Source organism: Rana temporaria, chromosome 1 (assembly GCF_905171775.1).
Source record: "Rana temporaria chromosome 1, aRanTem1.1, whole genome shotgun sequence".
NCBI classification, from domain to species: Eukaryota; Metazoa; Chordata; class Amphibia; order Anura; family Ranidae; genus Rana; species Rana temporaria.
Genome location: NC_053489.1, coordinates 473,026,148 through 473,046,030, shown reverse-complemented (window position 1 = coordinate 473,046,030; position 19,883 = coordinate 473,026,148).

The window sequence follows — 19,883 nt, the reverse complement described above, 5'->3', positions numbered from 1 at the left end:
AATTGCCATCAAGGTTTCAGTCCAGAAGGATTGATGTTCTAAGAGTGAATTTAAAGTGTTGGTCAATAGAAGAACTAGTAATTCTGTGAATGTTTTGTAGTATGCCACTGACAGGTCATCGTGGCCAGGAGGCTTGTTTGGGCGAGTTAATTTAATGGCGCAAATCACTTTTTCAGCAGAAATAAGTTGTTCGAAAGGATCTTGCTGCACAGCAGAGTGGCTGGATAGTTCAAGCTGAGCAAACAGTTTGTCTGCACAGGGGTTATAAGAATTTCCCCTCATTCGGATACCGGTGGGTTCCAGTATTAGTTATTGGAGGGAGGGAGGGTGGATTGGAGGTTTTGCTCAGCCTCTAGGACACATAAAGTTCCCGTTAGGGGTGTCGGAGAGGTTGATGTACTCCGGTAATCTTATCCTTTAATTGTTCAATGTAATTTGGTCTGGTACACTCATTTAGTTGTATCCTTTATATAACTAATTGTGTGGTAACAATGGACCTAGGAATTCCTTGATATATAGAACTATTCTTTTTCTCTTTCAAATATAAATTATTACTTTGAAATACTATATCCTTTTTGCTTATGTGAACTGCCTTACTTTCACCATATGGTGATGAGCATATGGGATAGTTAGATATAAATGGCAGTTTGTAAGACAGAAATGATTGATATGAATTGAAATGTATTTAAATTACTATATTTCTGTAAGCTATTGACTTATATCCTACTATTTTAATACAAATGTATGTATTTATTTTATTGAAAATAAACTTAAATTTGAATGAAAAAAAAGAATTTCCCCTCAGCTGTGTATAGTCGGAACAAGTGTCTGAGGAATTCATGAAGCACTTTAAGGGGGTTGCTCATGTAAAGCTTATAGCGAAAGAGTTTATGAAAATGGTCGAGCTTCCTAAGGGCTAAAGCCAAAAGAGTATCCGGTTTGTTTGCCGTAATAAAGTATTTATGTCTGGATCTTTAATCTAATTTGATAGCAGGGTCTGTTATGGTATAGCCTTTTTTTCTGCACCCATATCTTTAAAGCCCACCTCCAGGGAAAGCAAAAATCCTCCCTGCAGTGGGGTTATCCCAGTGCTGTAAAATCTTCTTTAGGTCTAGGGGAACAAGAAAAACAGTTGTACCTACTGATCCTGCAGCATATGTTGCTCCCCTACACTATAGTAGTAGACTTTTCTTTGGCTTCCTCACACTCAGTGCAAAACAGTTGCAACTGGCAAAGCATATGGAAGAAGAGGCTGCATTGACCGGTTTTCCAGCATGCGGGAGCAGAAGATCAGGTAAGTAAAACTGTTTTTGATGTTCCCCCAGATGTAAATGAGCATGTAACCCTTGCAGTGCAGGGACAACCCCACTGTCTTACTGGAATGAAGCATTTTTACTTTCTCTGGAGTTCACTTTAATGAACATTATATCACCATTGAAAGTGAGACAGCTGCAAGCAATATAATTGCCTGCAAATCTAGACAAATTTATAACAGAAGCTCATTTTACTTCTCTTAAGTTACACTGAAATACAGACACAACAGTCATCTTTGCAATAATTGGTCTGGTGTAAAATTTATAGCACTGTCCCCCAAACTGAAATCTGATTGGTTTTCAAATGGCTGAAAATCTATCAGCATGGCACTGCACACAAGTACAAGGTAGCCTACTTTGAATCAACATTATGGACTTATAGATAAATAAAAACATGATTATAAACGAATCATTGCTTTATTACAAAAATATTAGGCGATCGATATATTAGTTAAGTTATTAGTTATTCATTAAGTTAAGCAGAAGCATATGATAGTTCATGTTCGCTAGACAACTTCCAACAATATATTTTATTTCTAAGTTATATATTTTATATGTTTAAATTGATACAATTTTATTTGCAATACAAGCTTTTGGGATATGTCCCCTTCTTCAAGGTCCCCATAGTACTATATGGTTATACAGTCACCTAAAGCAATATGTTTAAATAAAAAAAAAAAAAAAAAATTATTTTGTATAATATTACGCAGAAAAATGTTGCTACCCCAAAAAAAACGATTTTGTTTGCAGTGATTGGATAAAAACTATTCAAGGTTTTATAGAAAATGTCCACATTTCATTTTAAGATACCATATGGCCTATAAAAGAAAGCCTTCCCATGCAAAGATTTACTAATTAGATAATATATTGTGTTTCTTCTAAGCCTGTCAGTCTACATTAATGCTACAATGTAATAATAATAATCAGCCCTGTTGATTAATTTTCTTCACTGTTTGAGCATAACCCCTAGAGGTCCTGACTCCCAACTATGCAGTTCAAATGCAATTTTTATTTCTGCACAATCTAAAATTGTTCGATAGCAACCAAATATTATCATAGAAATGTAATTTGCTTTAATCAAATTGTTAATTATGTATTGTTATTATAAAAAAATATAAATACACTTATTCAGTGCATCCATCTGAGGATATAATGAAGCACAAGTGTGATTCCTTTCATCAAAAATGAAAAAAATAAAAATAAATTTAATACGTTATTACTACTACTACTACTACTACTACTACTACACAGACATACATGCCTTAGCATTGCATCTTTTTTTAGTTTGTCCTTTTCTTGGTTCTTCATTATAACGAATATTACATTTTAGTCAATCAACCTCATGAGTTAGGAAAAAATTGCTTTTGTCATAGCCCTCTGACACAGATTTTTATCTGGTTACAGAGTCCCAGGGTATAACATGGAAGAGTAGAACCTCTGTCAAATTTTTGTCACTGTCTATGTCCCTGTTTGTTAGATTCACCCTATCAAAGGTCTGGTTCACCCCAGAATCTGTGCATGTATGCAGTTTTGTGCATTCCTGCACATTTGCATGCAACATGTTTTTGATAGCTACTTCATTTTTAAAGGGGTGGTTCACCCTAAAAACTACTTTTTTTTATTACACTGGCCCCCCACATTACAATACGATTAAGGCTATTATTATTTTTTTGATGCTGTACATACCTTTGTACAGCATATTCACCCGTTGCGAGTCCCGCGGGAGTGGGCGTTCCTCACATGTCTGTGATTGACATTTTGACCAAAAACGAGCTCCCCCCCGTCGCGTAAGCCGCGTCACGGTTGGCGAAAGGAGCCGAACGGCGAGTCGGCGCTATACTGCGCATGCGCATCGCCGTTTGGCTCCTTTCGCCAATCGTGACGCGGCTTACGCGACGGGGGGAGCTCGTTTTTGGTCAAAATGTCAATCACAGACATGTGAGGAACGCCCACTCCCGCGGGACTCGCAACGGGTGAATATGCTGTACAAAGGTATGTACAGCATCAAAAAAATAATGATAGCCTTAATCGTATTGTAATGTGGGGGGCCAGTGTAATAAAAAAAAGTAGTTTTTAGGGTGAACCACCCCTTTAAGGTTCTAAAGCCTAAACATTTTTACCTTAATGCTTTCTTACCTGCTCTGTGCAATGATTTTGCATAGAGCAGCCCTGATCCTACTATTCGGAGGGGCTTCCATAGTTGATCTTGGCTCCTCCTTTTTGGCCAGTGCCCCCCTAGAAGCTGGCTTTCTATGGGGGCACTCATGTGAGCTTGCCACCCTGTCTGCGTCTATTGACACATAATGTGCAGCTCGGTCCTTCCCCCAGCTCCCTCATTACAGAATTTGGTTGACACCAGCAGGAGCAGGGTTCAGGTAAGTATAAGGTAAGCATAAGGGTGATGAGGAGTAGATTCTGTGACACTGAAGATTTTTTTTCCTTAATGCATAGTATTCATTTTGAGCAAAAACGTGCATGCACCTTTTTTGGCATCACACCGCAACTGGATCACATTCTTGTTTTGTACCATGCAATCCAGTGCAGGCAAAGACACTGCATTTGCGACCTGCGTTTTTGGTGTCTGTATTGACACCTGCAGCAGATCGCAAGGGCAGTGTGGTTGGAATGCAGCATGGGAAAGGTGCTGTCACACTTACCCCTAAAGCAGGTGCTCAGACACTACAGCTGGGTTCTATGGGGCAGATTCACGTAGATCTGCGGTGGCGTAACGTATCGCATTCACGTTACGCCGCCGCAAGTTTTACGGGCAAGTGCTTGATTCACAAAGAACTTGCCTGTAAAGTTGCGGCGGCGTAGTGTAAATCCCCCCGGCGCAAGCCCGCCTAATTCAAATGATCCAGGTAGGGGGCGTGGATCATTTAAATTAGGCACGTTCCCGCGCCGAACGTACTGCACATGCGCCGTCCCTAAATTTTCCCGACGTGCATTGTGCTAAATGACGTCGCAAGGACGTCATTGGTTTCGACGTGAACGTAAATAGCGTCCAGCCCTATTCACAAACGAGTTATGCAAACGACGTAAAATTTTCAAATTTCGCCGCGGGAACGAGGGCCATACTTAACATTGGATACGCCACCTAGGGGGCATGTTTATCTTTACGTCGCGTATCTCTTACGGAAAACAGCGTAAATTTACTGCGACGGGCAAGCATACGTTCGTGAATCAGCGTAATGACTCATTTGCATATTCTACGCCAACCGCAATGGAAGCGCCACCTAGCGGCCAGCGTAAATATTGCACCCTAAGATACGTCGGCGCAGGCCGTCGTATCTTAGGCATGTTTAAGTGTATCTCAGTTTGAGAATGCACTTAAACATACGACAGGCTTACATTCGGAGTTACGTCGGCGTATCTGCTGATACGCCGGCGTAACTCTTTGAGAATCTGGCCCTATGTTCTTCACCTATAGCAGCCCTCTTTCCCACAAGGCAAGCAGGCCTACTGGTACTCGGTTGCCCTCAGGACTTATACACAATGCCATAGTGCCTGGCTTTCATGCCAGGGCATGCGTGAACTGAGCAAAGCAAACAGGTACTTGCAGTTGGCAGACAGGCAAGGTTAAGAATAGTCAGGGTCAAGACCCAAAGTTACAAGGCACAAGTTACAAAGTTACAAGGCAGGCAGAGTTCAGAGAATAGTTGATTTCCAATCCAAGGTCATCAACGTGTTAATCCAATTTAACAGAGCAGGGCAGACAAACATGTAGCTTTATCAGGTATTACACACACTATCACAAATATGAGACTGCAGGATTAGCTGGCTTAAAGTGGATGTAAACCCTCTATTTACCCAGTGAAGTGAACAGCCTCAGATGATACACTGAGATGAAACAAATCCCCCTACATAGGTTTTACATCCATATCTGCTGTCTTCACATTTATATACTGTTTAGAAAGTTCAGATCGTGTTAGGAAATTTTCTCTTCCTGTTTAACACAGAGTGTGATGTCTGCGCATACAGCCAAGATAGCTAACATTGCTGATTGGTGGAAAGGTGCACACACCCCCTCTCATCATAGGCAGAGATTCTCATGGGTGTTTTGTAACAGGGCCAGCTTCCTGCTAATCTATTTATAGCAACCTCCCCGGACAGATATTTCAGGCTGTTTTTATCTGATCTGTCCGAGAATTTGTCAGGCATTATCTGGCTGAGGAACGGTTCAGAAGAGAGCAAAGAGACTTTGAAGAGAGATAACAAAACACTGCAGAAATGTGTGCCCAGCTCAAATTTCATGTTTACATCCACTTTAAATCAGGTTTGGTCTCCACTAGACATGTGCACACTGAAATATTTTGTTTCGTAATTTTGTTTTCGTCAGAAAAATACGTTTATTTAGTTACTCCCGAAATTCGTTTTTATTTATTTTGTTTTTCGTTAAAAAAATGCATTCGTCCGAAAATCCAAATTAAGGTCAAATCTGTCATTGAAGGCTTATGGTGTCTGTCGAATGTTCTAAGAAGAAGAAGAAGAAGAAAAAAAAAAGAAGATTCGACAGAATCTTTAAAAAAATAAAATAAAATTGACTCTTTATGTCTCTCTATGTCGACTCATCATGTCTCTCTATGTCGAATCTTCATGTCTCTCTATGTCGAATCTTCATGTCTCTCTATGTCGAATCTTCATGTCTCTCTATGTTGAATCTTCATGTCTCTCTATGTCAAATCTTCATGTCTCTCTATGTCGAATCTTCATGTCTCTCTATGTCGAATCTTTTCTCTCTATGTCGAATCTTTTCTCTCTATGTAGAATAATATTGGACTAATAGAGTTAAGGTTAGGCACAATTAAGGTCAAATCTGTCATTGAAGGCTTATGGTGTCTGTCGAATGTTCTAAGAAGAAGAAGAAGAAGAAGAAGAAGAAGAAGAAGAAGAAAAAAAAGAAGATTCGACAGAATCTTAAAAAAAAAAAAATGGACTCTTCATGTCTCTCTATGTCGAATCTTCATGTCTCTCTATGTCAAATCTTCATGTCTCTCTATGTCAAATCTTTTCTCTCTATGTCGAATCTTTTCTCTCTATGTCTACTCTTCTTCATGTCTCTATAATGTCGAATCTTTTCTCTCTATGTCAAATCTTTTCTCTTTATGTAGAATAATATTGGACTAATAGAGTTAATGTTAGGCATATTCGACCACAACGAAAACGAAAATAAAGCATTTTTTATGTTGAATCTTTTGTTTTTTGTTTTCTGTGCTTTCGTTATCGTTTGTTAAAACAATAACGAAAATACCTGAAATTCGGACGAAAATGCATTCAGACGAAAATGAATGCACATGTCTAGTCTCCACCCAGAGATTGGCCATATTAATTACCTTGAAGGTAGACAGACAAACAGGGAGCCACAGCCAAAACCATGATGATAGAATGAGGAGCCGGAGCGCTAGATGCTCCTGACAAGTGCATGGATCATGGCTTTTCCCATACCACATTAGTGTGAACCTAGGCTTAAGCTGTCCATACACTGTTTACATTTCAGCAGGTCCCTAATGAACCAACCATAATTTGCTTAGTAGGTTGCCCTCCTACTGCCTCCTCCTACCTGACATTCTTTGAATAGAAAGACATTGTCAAAAGGAACTGGGAGGAAAATTGTTGGCTGAACAGCAACTGCATCCAATTAGATGCTACTGCTGTTTGGGTCTTCTCATTACACCAGACAGGGCTCAGGCTTTTTATTTGTCGAGCAAAGTGAATCAGCAAAGTATAACAGGGTTATCTGAATGATAGAAATCTTTAACCAGAACAATATATAAAAAAAAACAGCTGACAGCAGCCCAGCATTGATTTTGGTAAGTAAAACCTTCATCTAGTGCACTAAATACCTCTATTTACAAATTCTTTGAATTGTTAAGGTTGGTATTCCTAACAATGAATGCTGTTCTCTTTTTTGATTAAAAAGAAATTGATTAAAATCTTGAATTTTCTAAAATTTTGGAAGACTTTTGTATATTATAATATGTGCTTCTGACCAAAAGAACCAATATTAAAACATAAATGTCATCCAGAATACAGTAGCCCCGGAAGGAAATTAATAAGTGATAGTAGAGAGGTTAAGAAAAACATTAACGGTCTACTACGTGAAAAGCAGATAAAACCAAAATTTTCTGTCTGCATGGGTATTCTTAGCTTTTATTATTCGTAAGCAGGTATACTTTTAATGCATAGAATAAAATAGCTGATTTACACATGTTTATTTATAAATACTACCTTTATTATTTTGCATTGACCTGTTAAAATGGGCAGGTTTAGGAACCTTTCTATTTTAACCACTTAAGGACAGCCTCCTGCACATATACGTCGGCAGAATGGCACAGCTGGGCACAAGCACATACCTGTACGTCCTCTTGAAGTGCCCAGCCGTGGGTCCGTGACCGCGGCCGCGGGACCCGTGGACCCGATCGCTGCCGGAGTCCCGCGATCGGTCCCTGGAGCTGAAGAACGGGGAGAGCACAGCTCACGAAAAAAAATCGCTGATCGCCACCATTAGTAGTAAAAAAAAATTATTAATAAAAATGCAATAAAACTATCCCCTATTTGTAAACGCTATAAATTTTGCGCAAACCAATTGATAAACGCTTATTGCGATTTTTTTTACCAAACATATGTACAAGAATACGTATCGGCCTAAACTCAGAATTTTTTTTTTTTATATATATATATATCTTTTTTGGGGGTATTTATTATAGCAAAAAATATTGTTTTTTTTTTCAAAATTTTCGTTCTATTTTTGTTTAAAGCGCAAAAAATAAAAACCGCAGAGGTGATAAAATACCACCAAAAGAAAGCTCTATTTGTGGGAAAAAAAGGACGCCAATTTTGTTTGGGAGTCACATCGCACGACCGCGCAATTGTCAGTTAAAGTGACGCAGTACAGAATCGCAAAAAGTGCTCTGGTCTTTGACCAGCAATATGGTCCGGGGGTTAAGTGGTTAAACATACTAACGATGATGACTTATTTTCATACTATGCCCAGTTTTGGCATTGGGGCAGGAAGCAGTATTTAGCAGCAGATTCTAAATGAGAACTTCCATTCTAACAAACTTATACATACCTAAATGTAAACAGTACTTATAAAATAAAATCATTTAATTAGACCAACAAGTATTAGCTTGTAAAAGTAATGTGGGCACATTTTTTTTTCATTCTTCAATGAACATATTCACATAACCAGAGTTTTCTAAACAATAGTGGTGATCAGACAGAATAACATGGCTAGAGAATTTATTCAAGACATTTAACCAAACAACCTGGAGTATAGGAAATAGATGTAGGATGAAAATGAAATGATGAAATCTAAATCTGAATACAACAGTGGCAAGATGCACTTCACTTACAACAACATTAAATGGTCATAAAACTAAAAGTGTAGGCCTAAAACCCAATTGCTGCTTTGGCCTTTGAAAGATATTACATTGCTATAACATAAAAAGCGACCGCTAGTAACGGGCTTTCATTCCATCCACTTAAATACTGCACTAAGTCTGGTAATACCACTGTGAAATCATAAGCCAGTTCTTTAGCGCGGTTGTATCTGTTACAAATTTAATCTTCACTGCTATGTCACAACTCATTTTATCCTAGAAGCTTTAAGATGTGGCGCAAAAGAATTTCTGTTCTTCAAGTCAAACCTGAAACTGACTGTTTAAAAATACCTGTCTAAACAATCGTCACAATACTGTAGTTACAATAGTTACGCTCAAGATCTGTCATTGACTGCATTTATATAGCCTTTTCCAATGTTACCAATAGAAATGTTTAGTGAAGCACCATTTATTTTATTTATACTTCAGGATGATGATGCTTATACAAGTTTACTTTAGGCATTGATGATCTACTGTTTGGAATTTTTCAAAACCTCCGAGATCAAAAATAACAATGGTCATATTTTGGAATGGTAACATAAGGTTATCACATTTTTAAGGACATTGAATAAAAAAGTCAGGTCAATTAAAGTTTATGAAAGCAAATCTCTTAAAAATGATCTAATCAGTACACAAATTACATTTTATACAGGAGAAAATATGTGTGTTTTTATACAATAGACACAAGCTAGTTTCGATTTCATAAAGGGGTCACAGAAAAGGAATTTTACTAAATGTCTTTGATTGTAAATAAACATTGTTGCTTTCAACATTTAGAGACATTATATCACAACTATCTTGCTTATAAATAATTTTTGAACTTGATAGAATATTCAAATCTATAGAAGATAGTTAAAGTTACATATTATTTGAGTCAAATAGGGGCAAAACAGTAAAGATGTTATTATTATTTTTTCAATTACATTCATATGTAAGATTTTACACTAGTTACAAGAAAGTATTTATGTATGAAGAACCAGACAATGGAAGTGAACTTAATATATTAATGACTTTCTTTGAAATATACACAGGTATAATACTTATATTTAAAAACACACTACGCTTCTTGTAAGAACTTGGAGGTACTTTTTAAGGGGTAATGTCTCATGCCAGATTATCAACTTTCTGTGGACTTCAAAAATGGAATCATGTAAAGAGGAAATTAAAATAAATAATCATTATTTCCATGGTCTTTTAATCAAATACAGGTTTGCTGGACTTTTACACAAAGTACTCACTTTAATAAATAGCCTCCTAACTTATTGGTTCATCCTCAATTTTAATAAGAGTTTGTCTGTAAGGACAATATCATTATAATATTGTAGGTTGGATTATGTGTTTCCTTTTGTCACTACACACACTATAATTAACTACCCCTTAAAAAAAAAGAAAGGAAGCAATCAAGGCAACCTTTAAAAACATATTCTCATGAAATATGGCATTTTTAATTAGTTAATATCTTTCTATACCAAACATTTTCCCACATACATACAATATAGTGGGGTGGATTTACTAGATTTGGAAAGTACAAAATATGGTGCAGCTGCAAAGAAACCAATCAGCTTCCAGGGTTTTTTTTTGCTAAAGCTTAATTGCACAAGTTGAAGTTAGAAGCTAATTGGCTACCATGCATAGCTGCATCAGGTTTTGTACTCTCTAGTTTTAGTAAATAAACCACAGTTAGTATATGTCATCATATGTTTGGGTTTTCATTATTCAGATATGGGGATACATTTTGTGAACAAGAAGATCATCATTTTTAACCTGTATTCAGTCATCCCATTATTTCATTTCCCCTCAAGCTAACTGGTACCTTGAGTAGAACATATGTTTTCCAGGTCAGGTGTGCCTTTAGTACAATACAATTCACAATCCAATGCAATTAATGGAAGTATAAGAGAATAAGCCTACTGTACATATAATATGCACTGAAAGATAAATTAATTCACAAAAAATAACAACACAAAAGTCACAATAAATAGCAACCAGCTGAAATAAAAAATGTATCTGTATCTTATTTAGTATAGGCATGCATTTTATTTTTATTCTCTATCTAACACCTAGACATGAGAAAACATTTCATAATACTATAATTTATATTTAATTAAAATAATCACATTTTATGATTCCATTTTCTGAATCTCGTTAATATTAATTTATTAATGTATAAATACTTAAATAATAAGTGAAAATACACTTCTTTCTACATTTGTAAAATGTAGGATATATAATGAAACAAAGTCCTAAGCTTCTTACCCATGCACATATTAAGTGATTCCATCAGAATCCACATGTACTGGGGAATTATGGTTTCATTTTTCAAAACAGTCTACATTTTATCTAATTGTCTTAGCTAGCAAGTGCTTATTTTCAATTCTTTCATGATAGGGGCACTTTCAAATTTTGCCTTAGGCAATGTATCCAAAGTTTTACTTGTAGAGGAAAAAACAAAGTGATTTTTTTCCCACGCTGCTGAATACGATCCCTAATTAATTCTGCTACGGGCAGTATAGATGAATGCAATTGCTTGCCAAATGTAGGTTAAAAAAGAGCACAACAATATGTTAGGTGTTTTACAGTACGAAAGTAGTGTTCTATTAAATTACATTTATTTCTCTAAATGTCACATATACTGTTTTTTAGAATAGAGAAATGCAATGTTCTTGTTATCCATATTTGTTGATAGTCTAATCTGTTTCCCAAGAAATCTGTGACTATTCAAATGAAATTGTAAAAATTATGTATTAACATTTGCTTAATTTAAGCTATAATGCAACTAATCTTAAAGGGTACATTTTGTTTTCCATATAAAAGTTGTTTAAATCGGTCCATAGTAAACATATGAAACGCAAAAGGGAGCACCAACATGTAATCAATGTGGAGGTTCATTTATTTTGGTTATAATAATGGCAGTTTTATATTTCCTTTCATGCTAATTATGTAATAGTAGTATTTGTATGAAATAAAGATAGCATTAAAAAAATTTAAAAATACAAAAAACAAACAAACATTGCTTTCTGTGAATCTTTAACTCGCTGCGTTGCTCATGTTTAGAGCCGCTAGTCTGACTAAAGGGAAAGGTTTTAAACCGTATATTCTTACACTATGCATGCTAATATAGAAGTCAGTCTCTTAAACGCATAACACATAATAAAATAAATGCACTCAAGTAATAAATGGAAGATGTCCAGCAGAAGGCAGTGTTACAGTAACTTTATACTGCAACATTGTGCATTTACAAGCGTATAAAGTCGTTTATAGCAAGTCGGTTATACAATAAGAGCAAGAAAATGTTTATTAGCTGTTTTCTAGCTTTTATGCTCCTGAAAAATAAATATAGTAATGTAATAAGAGATTTTGCTAGCATCTCCAAATCCATTTACATCCACGGGTCTGAGTATGTGCTATCATTTTCTCTTTCTGAACGACAAGCTATTTAAAGTCAACTTGCTGATCATCACTTACCATGTTAAACAAAGCACTTGGTAATGAGCTGTGTCCTCAAGAATAGAGAAGAACATAGATATTATCTTCAAAACAGCGCTGCTCTCTCCATTATTCATTTAAACAAGCCTCTAACCTTACACTCATTAACCTATTCATTTTAGGATGATCATTTGATTTCTACTATGAGGAATGCTTGTTTTATAGAACTGAAGGGAAAAAAACTAACAAAGATGCCCTCCGCCCACCCTAATTTTAGTCTGTGTCAACAGAGGGAGATAATTTTTACTTAACGTGTGTTGTGTACAAAGTCTGCTGATCACCTATCTTCCAATTTGCAAAATCCATGTTAAAGAAGAGAACGCTGAGAAGTAATGTAACAGCATTTGTTTGGATTTTTGTATTTCAAAGAACTGACTAGTTTATCTGAATTCCAGATTTAGAGCTTTGTTATGTGTGATAGTTATGATAATATGATCAGTATAGGCACTGAGACAGGGAGACACAAATCCCTTCGAAAATCCCTTCCTCTATTTTGTACAGCTGCTGCTGATGCAGTTTAATATCTGCTAGGATGATTGGAAGCAAAAAAAAAAAAAAAATAGCAGGCCAAACTCCCGGTTTAATAAAAAAAATTTAACAGGTCTACATATAGTTATGAAGGACATTATTTGCAATACCTTCTTTAATAAAAGAATGTTTCTTAAATCAAGGGTTTTCCCACTGGGGCAGACCAATAAGGATAGCATTGTTTTCTACATTTTCTATATGGTTAGAAAGATGGAAGTGTAAAAACATAAACATTTTCTATATGTATGCATGTATTTATTTATTTTCAGAAAGACATGGAATCTGTCAATGTTATTTTTATATGGTATGAATGATTCATCCAAAAAATAAAAATTCAGATACAAAATAAAAGGAAATATCTGATTTTGTCAATGAAATGTATATGCCTAATATAAAATCATTGTTTATCATATCCATGGCTAATACTGAGGAATGCATGGAACACATTTGGAACCAAAACACTTACAAATAGTTAAGTTTAGGTAGTCTCATACTCTATTAGACAAGTTTATTTCACTATTAAAATGCCCCATAAAGAGTTTGCATTAGTTTGTGTCAAACGACTCAGTTTTCAACTAGATAAGTGGTTTCAAACATCTTATAGCTATTCTTAGAAAAAAAAAATGTCCACATTTGAATTCAGGTAGTAATTTTCTGTCTGCCAATAGGATAAACATTTGAATGTTTTATTATTTTAGAAATACTTTTTACCTTTGATGATAGTAGTAGGGGGCTATTTTGCTACAAGATTTGCCTGTAAATGTTGAACAAAGATGTTGTTGTAATTACCAGGACATGAGTACCAGTGCTTACTATGCATATGCCTATTTTTCCTGATGTACGGTAATTAGAATTATTGAAGACAGCAATAGGCATGAGAAATTTAGAAAACCTGCTTCTAAGCAATATTTTGACTGCCTTATAGGCACCTGTCTAAGGGTGAACTTACCAATATGTGCATTACAGACATATATGACAGACATTCTCTTTCAGACAGGAGCAAACATTGTTTTTACAAATTAAAATCCAAACTTAATAAAAATGTTCTACTAGATAACAATAGGCCTGTGGTATTCTTTAGCCATTCCAATGTTAACTACAATTATGTACCAGATTATCAAATAGGTAGAGTAGGCACTAGCCCATGGGCCTCACACCACTTAAGGGTCCCATATCAATGGATCAAAATAATACTGAATTAATCTTGAGAGAAAACTACAATGAAGCTTTCTTAAACTGTTTATAAAAGATAGAAACAAATAATCAACTAAAAGAAAAGAAAACTTTACATTAAAGACTCTTTAGAAAAAAATAAAGTACAAAGTACATAAGCTATAGACATCAGGATCAAATTACAGTTCGCCTCTTAAAAGCTCATCTTCTTTCAGCTGTCAGTTTGTAAAGGAAATTGGTATAACCTACATACATGTGATTTACAGTAATGATGTTCTAGCTGCTGACATGTACACTACTTAGTTCAATGTTATCCCAATAGAGCATGCTTGAGAAACCTCCAGAAACCCTTGGGGCAGGGCCCAAGGTTTTAGCTGTTTCGGTGTCTGCACAGAGTTTAGTCCATCACTGCCACAATTTACAGAATTTACAGATTTTTGTTGAAGAGACAATAGAAGTCTATTGTCTGTAGTTGCATATATATATGGGCATATGTCTGAAAAACAGGAACAATTGGTGAGACATCTGCCTTTCCTCTTTTAGGAAATTAGTGAATTCCATGGACAGAATTTTTACATTGTGTATGTGTGGTGTTTCTGTGTAGAAAAGGGAACAATTGCTCATCACAGAGTTAAAAGTTTCAACAAGTTGGTGATAACAGAGCAATTTCTAAAATATATCTTGTTTGCAAAAACTGCCCCATATATGGTCACTGTCTGGCAAATGTAATCTTAATGTTACCTAATTGTCATTTAAAAAGGATATCAAATCATTCTTAGGACTGGGCTCAGGTACAACCCATTGTTGCTTTCTTGTTTGTTGTAACTCTTTGATCACTGAAAAAGCCAAGAGCTGATTTACTTGTGTCTTGTTGCTTCAAAGAGAGCAATTGGCCACCAAGTTTACATGGCAATGTAGATTTGAGATTTATAGTTTTGGCTAGAATTAAATCAAAATTTAGGCCAAGGCTTAGACTTAGGTTAGGATAGGGGTTGGGGTTCTAGCTTGAGCTACTGTTCATTGTAGCTTCAATTAGGATTTGTGCTAGGGGTAAAAACTAAGTTTAGGGCTGGTGTAAGTTCTAAGTCAAGTGGTATACTGCGCTAAGGTAAAATAGAAAGTGATAGTAAATAGCAGCAGCGACTAACTATCTGATATAGGCATAGTAGAAGGTATAATACATAAAAAAAGTAATGCTCTTCAATATGAACCAAACTATTTTAAGTGACACAGTATGAATAAAATAACAGTGGTTAAATACAACAGTAAAAGTCTATATACATCCATATGTGATCAATTCTTAAAATAGTGTAGAAGTTGACTCCACATGGTATATGAGAAGGGAGAAATAATACTTCAACAAAATTCAACCAAGATCAAAGAGGTCCTCTTGTGACACCCATCACCCTGTTAATGGGGACGCTTACCATCTATTTCTAGAATGGTCAAACACGCTTGCAGGTAAACCTCTGCAGGGTAACAGATGAGGGAGTGCATCCAAGAGTAAAAAACTCCCTATTTTGGCCAAATACTGTAGGTATGTGGAGAAAGAAGGGACTCCAATAGTGTAATATATTATGAACTGTTTTATTGTAAAAGTCAAAAACCTACAACAAAAATGAGCCTTGTTAACCACTTGAGACCCGCGCTATTGACAAAAGACGTCAACAGCGCGGTTCTCAGGTGCCTGGTGGACGTCCAACGTCATTTGAAATGCATTACCCGCGTGCGCCACTGGGGGGCGCGCGGCGGGTAACCACTGTGCCGCCGCATCGCTGGGGACCCGATGCGTGTACCTGGTGGCCGCGATGTCCGCCGTGTACACGCGATCGTCGGGAACACAGCCGGTAACAGCAGGGACGTGGAGCTCTGTGTGTAAACACAGAGCTCCACGTGCTGTTAGAGGAGAGGAGACCAATCTGTGTCTCTTGTACATAGAGACACAGCATCGGTCACCTCCCCCAGTCACCCCCCTCCCCCCACACAGTTAGAACACACCCAGGCTACACATTTAACCCCTTCCTCACCCCCTAGTGTTAACCCCTTCCCTGCCAGTCACATTTATACAGTAATTAGTGCATTTTTATAGCACTGATCGCTGTATAAATGTGAATGGTCCCAAATTTGTGTCGAAAGTGTCCGCCGCAATATTGCAGTCCCAATAAAAATCGCAGATCGCCGCCATTACTCGTAAAAAAAAATAATGAAAAAAAAATCATAATTCTGTTCCCCATTTTGTAGGCGCTATAACTTTTGCGCAAACCAGACCATACTCAGACCCATGGATGTAAATGGATTTGGAGATGCTAGCAAAATCTCTTATTACATTACTATATTTATTTTTCAGGAGCATAAAAGCTAGAAAACAGCTAATAAACATTTTCATGCTCTTATTGTATAACCGACTTGCTATAAACGACTTTATACGCTTGTAAATGCACAATGTTGCAATATAAAGTATAAGCGACTGGTATAAAGCCTTAACTGAGAAAAAAAATGTTTTTTTTAAAAAAAAAATGGGAGATTTATTATAGCAACAAGTAAAAAATATATATATTTTTTTTAAATTGTCGCTCTCTTTTTGTTTATAGCGCAAAAAATAAAAACCGCAGAGGTGATCAAATACCACCAAAATAAAGCTCTATTTGTGGGGAAAAAAGGACGTCAATTTTGTTTGGGAGCCACATCGCACGACCGCGCAAATGTCAGTTAAAGCGACGCAGTGCCGGAAGCTGAAATTTCACCTGGGAACGAAGGGGGTTTATGTGCCCAGTAAGCAAGTGGTTAAAATTTGCTTGCCAGCCAACAAATAATTACACTCGCACTTTTGGGATCATGTGAGACGTGATAGCATCAGCATGTAGCGTCGCCCAACATGTTTCATCATACGTGACGTCTTCCAGGGGCACTTTTTATTTTTTTTATTTTTATTGAGATTTACTGGTGTAAGTTTCTAGATATATAGCCAGATTCAGAAAGACTTACACTGGCGTATCTACAGATACGCGGCGTAAGTGTAAATGTGCGCACATGTGCGTACCCACAGAACGAAATACGCCTGAAAATAGGCTTCCTCCGACCGACTACACTTTCCTACGCCGAAGTGTTGTGGGCACATCTTTACGCTCGACGCATCTTGCGCTCACATTGATTTCCTATTCAAATATGCAAATGATACGGTGATTCACACATGTACGTGCGCCTGACGCAGGCTACGCGCGGTGCGCGTAAGTCGTACATCCGGCCTAAAGTTATTCCATCAAAAAGCTGGTTTATCCTTGCACCAGACGTGCACAGGTCAGCTGGAGAGCAGCTACAGCAGCACCGTTACGGACGAGCTGAGCAAGCTGAGCAACCCCACTTGCAGGACAACACATCTGTGTGCCAACATGCCAGGAGCAGCCGTGGTCATAGCACTACTAATGGGTCCACCGACTCGTAGGAGGGCACGGGAGAGGATATAACGCACGAGCATGGACGTCTTTGGCATGGGTGATTCAGAGGTGTATCGCATCTTCAGATTCAGCCCTGATGCCATCCTAGAATTAGCCACAACCCTGCATGATGACATCACCAGCAAGACACACCGTGCACATGCAGTGCAGCCACTGGTCAAGGTACTGGCAAAACTGCATTTCCTTGCAAGTGGATCTTTTCAGCGTACAAGTGGAGTAGTGGCTGGGATGTCACAATCCACCATGAGCAGATGTGTGCACCAGGTTGTCCCCGCAATCCTCAAACGCATGTCCCACCACTTTATCAGACCCACCCATGAGCATCTGCGGCAGAAGGCAATGCAGGATTTCTCCGTGGAGGCCATTGATTGCACACATGTGGCACTACGGCTCCCCCGTGCCACAGAGCACATATACCGCAATCGGAAGCACTGGCATTCCATCAACGTACAGGTGATAGCCAATGCCCAATGCCTCATATGGCACGTCCGTGCCAAACACCCAGGATCCAGCCACGACAGCTACATATACTGTCAAAGCAACATCCCAACAGATTTTGAACAGAACGTGTATGGGGACAGCTGGCTGGTTGGTGAGTGACATGTGAGTCAGGCATGACTGTCCGACCCCATGATGCAGACATCACGAGGGGCACATTCATGAGTAACATCCTCCTGTCTTTTGCCTTCCAGGTGACTCTGCATATGCACTTGGACCCCATCTCATGACTCCATACCGGAATCCCCAAACCAGAGGAGAGATAAACTACAATGCTGCACACATACATACCTGTGCAGTGGTGGAACGCACATTTGGCCTCCAGTAGTTCCATTTCAGATGCCTGGCTAAGTCCGGGTTGACCCAGTTGTATTCCCCAACCTTTGTGTGCCAGATCATCAGTGCATGTTGCATTCTGCACAACTACTCCATGAGAAAGGGCCTGCAGATTGACCTACGTGATGACCTGACCCCCGAACCACACAATACCCCCCTAAATGAGGCTACCCCGTCTGCTGAGGGAACAGAAGTCAGGAGATGCCTCACAGAAGACATCTTTGCACGTTAAACACACACATTCATCATGGCACAAGGAGAATGCACGCATGCACACCACTGTGGTCCCTAGCTCACACACACCACATCCACATCACATTGGATTAGCCCAAGTCCACCATGCAGGACTTGGGAGCAGCAACGCCGCGCCAAGGCCCCAATTATGTCGCTGTACATTCATACCACATTCACACGGATAACTTCTCCCCGACGACAGAGGGTGACACACCTTACTGGCAGGTATGTCACCCCCACATTCACACACCAGTCACACTGTAGCCAGCACACCTCACTGTGTGCATACATAAATAAAAAAAAGGCTCATGACCTGAGCATCAAAAAAAAAACTCATATCCTGAGCATAAATAACAAAAAAAATAAAACTCAAATCCTGAGCAAAAAAAAAAGGCACTCATTTGGCCTGAGGGGGGCTGCGCCTGGTGGCACCTCTCTGGCTCCTCAGCTGCCTGGGGGGAGCCTGGGGTGGGGGGGTGGGACATCTGGAGGTGGCTCATCCCCGGGTGTGCCACTCCTGGCAGGTGATGGCTGCCTGCCCTCCAAGGCCACGGCAATGCGGCTCAGAAAATGGTTGGTCTTGGCCTGCATCCTCAGCTGGCGGGTGAGGTTATGCCACTGGTTGCGCTGCCTCTGCCTCCCCTCCTCCTGGATGGCAGCCGTGTTGGCCTGGACGGCCCCAGTAAGGGTCTGCACCTCTGCCACTAGGTTCGCTGTGGCGGCCTGCAGCTCCCCAACGCAGGTGACCACTGCTGCGCTATTTGCATTGCCATCGTGCACTGCATCCAAAATCTGGCCCGTGTTTTCAGCCACCCGGTGCAGGTGCCCGGCTAGTTCCCCCATATGCCAGGTCTGCCGTCCCTGGTCCATGGCAATTTGTTCCTGCACACATTGAGGAACACTCCTAGTCTTCTGTGATGCCTTCTTGGGGGCAGAAGACGCTTGGGAGCGGCTGTAGGGTGAGACCCTTGAGGGGGTTCCCCTGCTGGTGGCTGAGCCAGAGGGGCTTCCCCTGATAGGGGGGAGGTGTGAGAGGACCCAGGCACAACAGTGGACTCCTCTATAATGAGGCAAAGCTGGCCAAGGTCCACCGTCTCCTCCACCACCTCCTCGAGAGGAGAGGTGTGGCCACTCCCCTCCACGGCTGGATCTTGGCTTCCTAGGGGGTCTGGCTGAGGCTGTTCTGGGGAAGATGTCGTGGGACGGCCACCGGCAGCAAATGGGCCCGCTCCCTCCTGCACATCTGTGGATGACACAAAGCATTCACATGTTGGTGGACCCACACACTTGTCACATGTTCCCTTCCACCCCCTCACATGCTACACACCGGAGAGGGGATATAAAACACTTACCTGCCCTCGAGGCATCATTACGGGAATCATAGCCCTCCACGCCCTCCAACTGCTCCCTCTGCAGACATGCAGACACCGTGACACCTCCTCCTCCAGGGTCAAACTCACATTACATAGTGGTCCACC